At 30.7% G+C, this 10,662-nt stretch overlaps 1 long non-coding RNA gene across 1 annotated transcript; it reads right to left on the reverse strand.

Moving 5' to 3' along the window:
- Window positions 1–3,494: 3,494 nt before the first annotated feature.
- LOC126757181 (uncharacterized) lies at window positions 3,495–6,564 on the reverse strand. The gene is made up of 3 exons (XR_007666701.1): window positions 6,550–6,564; window positions 5,631–6,486; window positions 3,495–4,207 (listed from the first exon to the last, which is right to left on the reverse strand). It is a non-coding gene; the product is annotated as an uncharacterized LOC126757181 (long non-coding RNA).
- Between the last annotated feature and the right edge of the window lie 4,098 nt (window positions 6,565–10,662).

Consider the following 10,662-nt stretch of genomic DNA (forward strand, 5'->3'; position numbering starts at 1 on the left):
AGGGTTACGTCGATAGGGTCTATCATACCAAATTATTTTAATAACGCTTTACTTAAACTCTTTGCTCTTTGTACGCTTTTCGAAGACATTTTCTTTGTGTAAAAATATTAGGGTTACGTCGATAGGGTCTATCATACCAAATTAATTTAATAACGCTTTACTTAACTCTTTACTCTTAGTACGCTTTTCGAAGACATTTTCTTTGTGTAAAAATATTAGGGTTACGTCGATAGGGTCTATCATACCAAATTATTTTAATAACGCTTTACTTTAACTCTTTGCTCTTTGTACGCTTTTCGAAGACATTTTCTTTTCGTAAAAATATTAGGGTTACGTCGATAGGGTCTATCATACCAAATTAATTTAATAACGCTTTACTTTAACTCTTTACTCTTTTTACGCTTTTCGAAGATATTTTCTTTGTGTAAAAATATTAGGGTTACGTCGATAGGGTCTATCATACCAAATTAATTTAATAACGCTTTACTTAACTCTTTACTCTTTGTACGCTTTTCGAAGACATTTTCTTTGTGTAAAAATATTAGGGTTACGTCGATAGGGTCTATCATACCAAATTATTTTAATAACGCTTTACTTAAACTCTTTACTCCTTTTTACGCTTTTCGAAGATATTTTCTTTGTGTAAAAATATTAGGGTTACGTCGATAGGGTCTATCATACCAAATTAATTTAATAACGCTTTACTTTAACTCTTCACTCTTTGTACGCTTTTCGAAGACATTTTCTTTTCGTAAAAATATTAGGGTTACGTCGATAGGGTCTATCATACCAAATTATTTTAATAACGCTTTACTTTAACTCTTCACTCTTTGTACGCTTTTCGAAGACATTTTCTTTTCGTAAAAATATTAGGGTTACGTCGATAGGGTCTATCATACCAAATTAATTTAATAACGCTTTACTTTAACTCTTCACTCTTTGTACGCTTTTCGAAGACATTTTCTTTTCGTAAAAATATTAGGGTTACGTCGATAGGGTCTATCATACCAAATTAATTTAATAACGCTTTACTTTAACTCTTCACTCTTTGTACGCTTTTCGAAGACATTTTCTTTTCGTAAAAATATTAGGGTTACGTCGATAGGGTCTATCATACCAAATTAATTTAATAACGCTTTACTTTAACTCTTCACTCTTTGTACGCTTTTCGAAGACATTTTCTTTTCGTAAAAATATTAGGGTTACGTCGATAGGGTCTATCATACCAAATTAATTTAATAACGCTTTACTTTAACTCTTCACTCTTTGTACGCTTTTCGAAGACATTTTCTTTTCGTAAAAATATTAGGGTTACGTCGATAGGGTCTATCATACCAAATTAATTTAATAACGCTTTACTTTAACTCTTTACTCTTTGTACGCTTTTCGAAGACATTTTCTTTGTGTAAAAATATTAGGGTTACGTCGATAGGGTCTATCATACCAAATTAATTTAATAACGCTTTACTTAAACTCTTTACTCTTTTTACGCTTTTCGAAGACATTTTCTTTGTGTAAAAATATTAGGGTTACGTCGATAGGGTCTATCATACCAAATTAATTTAATAACGCTTTACTTTAACTCTTTACTCTTTGTACGCTTTTCGAAGACATTTTCTTTGTGTAAAAATCGCTGGGGTCTATCACTTCAAATTATTTTAATAACGCTTTACTTAAACTATTAATTCTTTGTACGCTTTTCGAAGACATTTTCTTTAAAAATATTAGGGCTCTATCATACCAAATTAATTTAATAACGCTTTACTTTAACTCTTCACTCTTTGTACGCTTTTCGAAGACATTTTCTTTGTGTAAAATCCGTAATAATAACCAAATATCGTGTTTGTTATTTCTATTATACGTGTATAGGTTTTCGTTTATGCACCATTTATATTCATTCAGGCTAAATGAGGGCTATGTTATTAATACGCTTTTATACTTTTATATTTGTTTTGGTTCCACTTCAATTATGGATCATTAATACGCTTCAAAAAAAATTAAACCTCAACGGCTCAAAACACCATCTTATGGTTGGAGCTATAAATTTTGTATGTTATATTTTAACATTAGTAGTTTAACCATTAACTCGGGTATTCTGAATATTATTGTGAAATATTTCTCATTTCATCTTAACGTTTCAGTTTTGGTATTTGGACTTGAAATGAAATTTTGAGTAAGTAATAGGATTGGAAATTTTGAATTTTGACTAAGTTACATATTTGGTAACTATTTATTTAATATCACCTTGACCATTTCACAAAATCGTGAAATCAAACGTGTGGGTAAAAATGATGGAGACCAACACACGAATTAGTGACAGCTTGGTGGAAATGAGAAAAGATCTAATTATCGATCGATAGCGAAAATAGGGAATTGAAAATCAATATGTTGTACAACAACTGTGGATATTGTGATGTGACTGATGCTTTACACCGTTTGATAAACTTGGTGAACAAATGGTTTGCAGGAATCAAATTGAATGAGACTAGCAAGAACCTGTGCCACTTTAATGTGGTATCCACAAGAGTTTTATATTGAATAGACTTTTATTGAATATTGTTGTAATGAATAGCTTTCACATATAATTTTTTAAGAACAGAGTGTGGCTCAATCAGGGCGAGCAAAGAAGTGGCGAGTCCAAATGGTTGAAATGATTGAAGAATGAAAGCTGTTTTCTTTGTTATGTCTTCTTTACCAAACTGAGGGAAGCTCAGGAAATATGAATAAAAAAGTATTTTAAATCAGAAATAGTTTTGAATGAATCCAAATACTGGCAGTTTTAAAGTCGTTTAAGATGTTTACCACTAAAAGGACATGGTAAATAGTCCACCTTGTGCCATTTCATAAGAATAAACATGAATTTATATTCATAGTTGTTTTTCGCCAAAAATTTGGCATATTTGGCACTTGTGTTTTTTATCTACACTCTTTCTTTTCATATTGTTCAAAATACCATATGATGAAATATTTGTTGCAATAATATCACCAGAATCTTGTATTTTATCGGCATCCTACCTAAAGATTATTACTTCTACAACTTATTAAGTACCGTCCATCGTTCTTGTTAAGAGCATATAATCGGATATTTTTATAAGGGTACGCAGAATTTATATATAGGTATTTTTGGAACAGTTTATAAAACCATATTATAATATAAAGCGCTTTATATTACATCCCGAAAAATTTTATTTGATTTATCGTTTTTCGCTTTCCCATCGGTTTCTTAATGTATTTTATATTATTTTCAGGTAGTTTTTTGATTTATGTATCGCAGTTGTTTCCTACAGTTTCTTATGAAATAATAGTTATAAAATCTGTGACCATTTTAGTTCGGTGCATTTGTTGCATTTTTTGTAGGGCAATGTAAAAAAAATATAATAAATTATTTATATATTTGTGCGTTTAAAATTCATTATTTCTATGTATTATTTACGTTTGTACTCACTTTGGTCGACGACGGGGCGTTCCTAAAGAATTTAATTAAAGACTTAACAAAGTGGGAAGGAATAGTTATTTATTTTTACCTTCGTTGTAATGCTTTTCTTAATTTTTTTTAGCTTATTTTTTGTTTTTTTTTCTGCATTGTGTTTGGTTTTGATTTATATAAATTGGTATTGTCATATATGATAAATAACGCAGTAATTTTGTATTAACATAATTATATAAGAGACCGATAAAACAATATTTCAATAAGTTTGATTTATGTAGGTTTAAGACACATGTACATATGGAGTTATTTGATTTACTCTTTCAACCTTTTAAATATATAATTCAAAGCTTTTTATATTAAAAAAAAATTATTTGTGTTAGGTTTCTTAACAATTTGTGCTAAACTGGGGGTTTTTAACGTACGTATATTTATATTTATATGAACAGTATATCCTAGGTAAGTAAGTGGAACAAAACAAATACCAATTCTGCATCATAACATTCCTCTACCGTCGATGACAAGGGCCTTTTTGGCAGTAGAAGAAACAACAATGTCGAAGAAGATATACTATGGATATTGTAGTAGATGGGCTTATCGCTTTGTCTTCAGTTTATTACGAACGAGGAGCTCTGCGCCTATGGTCAATTATTGTCTTTATAACTGAGTAGTGTTTCATTTTTTTTCAGCAAACTGCAATAACATTTAGTTATAGACTTATGTTTGCATGTAGCGGAAGTAGTATAAACGACAAAATTGCTTTTCAAAGACGCCCAACAACTATAAAGTTCAAAGAAAGAAACATGGTTACGATATAAGATTGTGAGAAAGACTTATTCATTTATGTTAGAGTACTATTATTATTTTAGAACTAAAATGTATAAATGTATAGTTTATATATGTGTAACTATTTTGTATGCATTTTATAGAAAGATGTACGAGTGCTTAATCAATTAATTGCCCATAAATATAATGATGATGTGTAAGTCCCATGGTAAGGCGCTAAAACATTTATTGGGTATTCTAAGCTTAGCAAAAAGTATGTAGCAGGTTTGTGAAACCGAAATTATGAAATTAGATTAGCCTGCAATTTTGATTTGGATTACAAATAAATTAAAATCTTGGGATTTTGAAAATTTAGTGTTTTGTTTTGCTTAAATATATTACTGAAAGTTGTGCAGATTAATATAGGGAACTCTTTTTTCACAGTGGGAGATATACATAAGTATATACTCGTATGTGTGTGAAAAAATTTATGAAAAAATATGAATATAAATATTAATTTATAATTTCACCAAGCGAATCGAAACAAAAAAAATATTCAAGGTGAAAAATTAACAAATTTAGACAGTAGACCCATGAAAATATTATAGCAAGACTTGGCATGAATAAAGTACATGTATATTTATTTCTTTTGTAGTCAGTGAAGTATACATACTTATGTAGTATGTATGTAATACACATACTCGCATTTTTACATAGGAATTGCAGACACGATCAAATTCGCACCACTAAAAGCCAACGTATATTTATATACAATGGAGGTCTCTCCACTGCGCTAATAATATGGTAGAAACTATTCTAGAAAAATTCTTAACAGTGGTAGTGAAATTTAATTATAAATAAAACAGATGTACGTAGCATATAAAATTGCGCAGCTGCCTTGAAATCCACATTTCGAAAGAGTGAAATGGCTATATGATCGTTGAACGCTTGCTTATTCACGTATACATCGTGTAGAAAAGTTTTACGAGAGTCTGACTAATTATATTTATATATAAGTATGTATGCATACATTAAAAATGTAATTGGAAAAAAATAGTGGAAAATTACAAGTTCGCAATATTGCGTTGAAGCAAGAAGAAACAAGTTCAATATACATAATATATATGTACTATATATATTAGATATCATATGTAAATGACGAAGAGTTATACGAACACAGAGACATCAATTGCTATTGAACAAATAAAAACACGTTTCACAGACTTATTATACGTAATATGCGCATGTTAAATAGAGAAATAAAGTTAAAACGTTTCAACTACGTAAAATATGCGTTGTAGGATACATGTATATACTATAACTTCGTATATCTAATATATGTATGTATATGTGAAAACATTACGATGTTAAATATATTTACTTAGGTATATGTATAATGTAAAAAAAAAATCGAATCAACTTGATTTCTTTTTTGTACCTTACTCATTTTCCCAAATCCATTGGATTACTCATGTTCTAGACTTTACACAGACATTTTTCAACGCAGCTTTCTGCCCGATATTGTGTCTTATGCCTGCCTCTCAATTGTTCCCAACACATAAGTAAGTAGGTGCCCATGTTATAAGCCTGCCTGCCTGTCTGTTGAGCATAGATTCCTCACCGAATCAGCCTGCCTAATTGGTAACTAGGGTACGCGGTAACAGCTAATAGACAGCCAAGTGTGTTTGAAAAAAACATCCAAAAATCGGCTCTGTGCCTAGATTTCATTTGTTCTCATTGATTTCTTTCAAAGCTCATCTTTATGTACGTCGCCTCTGCTAGCCTCCCGGTTCTTCGCCTAACCGTATTTGCAATTTCCTCACTAAAGCCCAATTTCCGGCAGCCATTTCCACAGAACTATTTTCTTCTTCGTTCACACTATTAAAACACTTTTTCAGCTACCAATACACTTTTTCACAATTTGACTCTTTAATATTTTCAAACACTATGCTGTACGACTGAAACACAAATGATAGAATGCCGACTGGCGTTGCTGTATTTATACACGTCGGCTGTGCAGCTCGGAAAAGTCGGGAAAATTCCACAGTCAAATCGCTTTTATTGATTTTCGTTTTAAGTCTTTTTGTCTCACTTCAACACATAGGAAGTTAATGTGTTACCTTTTCGGTGGAAGGTATCATTAAGCGAGAAGGTATACTGACTTTTTGGATCGTATTCAGCTGACTGACATACATACATATGTACATATTTATGTATAAGTATCACCTGGATCAATACAAAAACAGTGAAGTCACCAAGTCGTTGTGAAATTTTAATGTGCATGCCAATTTTTACTGCAAATTTTATTTATTATAATTATTCATGTTCATTTATGATATTTTATAAATTTTAATTACTTAAAACATGTTGAAAATCGCTACAAAAGCAATAACAAGTCATACAAATCTCGCATACAAGCTTGTGCTCACAGGCTGCTTTGTTTTCATAACTATGTTTATATGTAAATATATATCATCATAAATAAAAAATAAATATATACTACATATAGTCATAAATATGTATTATATGTATGTATAATTTTTTATAAGTGCGTATCTACAATTTATTACAGCGGTACAGTCACCTCTTTCTTTCTAATGAAAAATACACACATTTATTTTTATGTATGTATATATTTTAAATCGCTTATTCTGACAAAGTGGAAGCCGTTTTTTCAGCTACGGGGTGCCAGCGAGTTCTAGAAACTTGTATAATGCTCTATATTCTTTCATGTACATATGTATGTAGTATGTGCATATGTATACGAAATATAACAATTTTATGTCCATTTATTTTAATAACATTACTGATTCTTTATGTTTTGGAAATTATATGTACATATGTATGTATATTTGCGTTTTTTGTGCCTACGGTTTATACGTGCTTAAATGCATAACGCTATGACGTTTGAATAACTAGTTTGTATACACATACATACATATTTACATAGAGATAAACATACTATGTGTGCATTTACGAAAGTCCGGATTATTCTCGTACAAGCATCCCAGCAAACATCAGCGAAAAGTTTCTCGAATCTTTCAAAAATTATAGGCTTTGGCTTAGTTATTATTTAAATATTACTTTCAAGAAAAGTAATGGTATTCAATCACTGCACTGCAATTTGCGCTTAAGCCACGTAGCAAATAAGTTCAATTCCAAATTCCAACTAATGAAAATGTGTTTCCACAATTCAACGAGGGCAATCCTCATACTCATAACTCACAAGCATCCTTTAAGGAAGCTTTAAAACACATACATACTTACATAGCTTGACTCAAAATTTAACAAGATCAATTATTCTAAAAAATAAATCTCAAATGATATATTAATACACAGATATACATATCGTCACCTGAAATGCAAAATAACGTAACAACATTTTCGGAAATTTACAGTGTCGTGAATGAAACACGAAATAAAATGGAACATGAGTGAAAAAAAAATTAGGTGACGATATGTACATATGTAGTTCAAAATAAGGATTATTTGAGATATGATATTTTAAAGAACTAGCTTGTAGAAAACTCGAACTTGCCAAAATAAAATCTATAATTCAATAGCAAATAAATGCGTGTTTTTGCTCTGTTTTACTCAAAAGTGGAGTAACGTTACATTATAAGATTATATAATTACTAGTTTTGCAATCAAATATTCCAATTCTTCGAAAATTTTTAGAAATTATTTATATGTACTTTTTAACGTAGCAAACTTTGCATAGTAATATACATACATATGTACATGCATAGAAAAAGTATAGTCCAGTGGTATATATGTGGGTATGTCCTAACAACAGCTAAATTTTTACAGCGAGTTGTGAAATTAATATTGGATTGTTTGTTTGAAATTTATTACTTCAACAGAGAGCAAAGGTTATAGTTGGCGAGTTCAGCGCTGGGTAATGCGCCCAAAGCAATATAATAAATACTGAACGATATACATATGTATGTACTAATATATTTATGTACATTTATGCACATATAACTTAAGTCTTAAGTGATTAGTAATTACTACACATTTATTAGATAACTCTATTATCATACTCTAAAGCACTTTGAAGCTATCATGATTAGTATTAATAAAAATAAATAAAAATTTGCAAAAATTGTTCAATAAATTTGGATTTCGAAATTACTGCCTAAAATCATGCTAAATGTACAGATACATCATATACACACATATGTATGTGTGTTCGGTATCGGAAACGGGATATACATATGCACGTCCTTGCACTCTTGTGCAATCTGCGAAAACAACCCCTAAAAGCAGTTTATGCACACCTTTATTTAGGGTGGGTTTAGACGTTCAATTTTTTATGTTCTCATGTTATCAAGAAATATATTTTCCATATGTTATCGCGCTTATTTAATCATACCATTAACAATAATAAAAATTAGTTCAAGAATGTTTGCTAAATCTGGAAAAGGGCTATAAGCATAGTCCCGCTTAGGAGGAAGCCGTAAATAATTTCTGTAAATTGCTCAAACATTCTGGAAATATGTTATATATTTATTATTACACGCATATACATGTATGTATGTATGTAAGTATGTATATGGAAATATCTGGTTTGAAGACTAAAAACAATCAATTAAAATCAAAACGAAAGCGAATAAATACACCCAATAAATATATTTCATTTCTGTACTTAAAAAGGACACTCCGTTAGTAAGGTTTATAGATTTTTTGAAAAAATTGTTTTACGTTGACAATTGCTTGATGAATTGAGGAGCACTGACTCTGGCTTACTTTCAATGTTGTTATTGTTATTTTAAAATATGCTTTCATAACAATCATAAAGGACAGTTTCGAATTCAATGTAAAGCGTGATGAACTCTAAAAAAATTAAGAGCTTTCGGGACAATAAATTATGTTCGATGCTATTTTCCTTTTAAGTTTCTACGACTTTCTAGCAACTTCTCTTAGCGCCGTTAAAGGTTTAACAATTATTGGATTTTAACTAATGCGAACTCGTGGTTGTTGATTATGTACCATATAAACAGAGTTTATTGCTTCCTCTTGGTATCACAAATGCTCTCGCTGTTGGTTTTAAATTAAATTAAGTACATTTTAAGTTCATTTAACAATTAGAAGTTTTCATAAATGGGAGCAAACTGTATATGTTGGAAACAGAGTGTCTGTATGGGGTCGGGTATCAGAGAAATTTGTGCTGGCTGAATAAGTATTCGGAGACATATTAGAAAAAAAACTGCATTATCCCAAATGGAATGGCAAATTTTATTAGAAGTGGTTTAACTTCTTAGATATCCTTCACAAGAAAATAGTTAATGCAGGATATTTGATCAAACGCTACATTTCTTTCTTATGTTTTGAATCGGGTGATTTTATAGTAAATGGAAATCGTTATAGAATCAACACAAATATGGTTTGAATATAGGCATATGTCCTTTCAAGCAACGAGTATATTATATTACATCTCGGAATCGGGATAAATGTTGATAAATACTGGGTATGCTCTGGAAATTCAGTTGCGTTGTACAAACCAACAAAAACAAGGAAAAACCTTAACTTCAGTTGCGCCGAAGCTAAAATACCTTTGACAAATAAGAAAATGGAAATGGATTTCGAACGATCCAAATAACAGCTACATGTAGTGATCCGATCTGAACTATTTGTTCCGCCATGGACAATAATTTATGTCAAATTTCATGAAGATATCAAAATGTTTCATACAAAATTTTAACCGTACAGTTCAATAATCCAAGCCGAAATTGAAGATATCATTTCAAATAAAAAAGTTTTCTATATAAGAATTTGGATCATTCATATGCTATATGCTATAGTCGACGGTTCCGACAAATGTGCAGACTATACATGCTATACAGACGAACATTTATATTTGTTTTTACTGGATCTCTACAACAACATCTGCCGAGGCTGCGAAATAGCAGGGAGCAAGGAAACAATTTTCCACTTTCTCTGTGAATGCCCAGCCCTAGCACAGATCCGACACAAAACACTTGGAATCCATCAAGCACCAAACCTTGAATGGATTTCTACTAAAAGCATATCAGACATAAGTAGTTTCATCAAAACCTCAAAATGGTTTGAGAGAGAAGGTGAAACGTGATAGCAGATACAGAAGGTTCTACGAATAGTGTATCAAAATCGCACATCAAGTGCTAATTGAGCCCGATAGACAACAGGGCTGCACTCCTACCTACCTACCTACGGGATCTCTAACGGTTTCTTATAGGTGTTACAAACTTCGTGGCAAAATTAATATATCCTGTTCAGAGTACAAAAATCATTATAGTACCAGATACACACATAAAAATATCTCAATTGAAAACGAACAGATCTAATCAGAAGTCACATTTCTGTAAAATTAATTTATTTTTACTTTTTAAGTGTTTGAGTTGCTTACAAAATGTTACGGATTTCAAAAAAATCGAAATCGAACACCTCTAGAATATTGTATTAAATTTTTGAAGTTTATTCGAATAATA

The sequence above is a fragment of the Bactrocera neohumeralis genome, chromosome 2 (assembly GCF_024586455.1).
Source record: "Bactrocera neohumeralis isolate Rockhampton chromosome 2, APGP_CSIRO_Bneo_wtdbg2-racon-allhic-juicebox.fasta_v2, whole genome shotgun sequence".
Lineage (NCBI taxonomy): Eukaryota > Metazoa > Arthropoda > Insecta > Diptera > Tephritidae > Bactrocera > Bactrocera neohumeralis.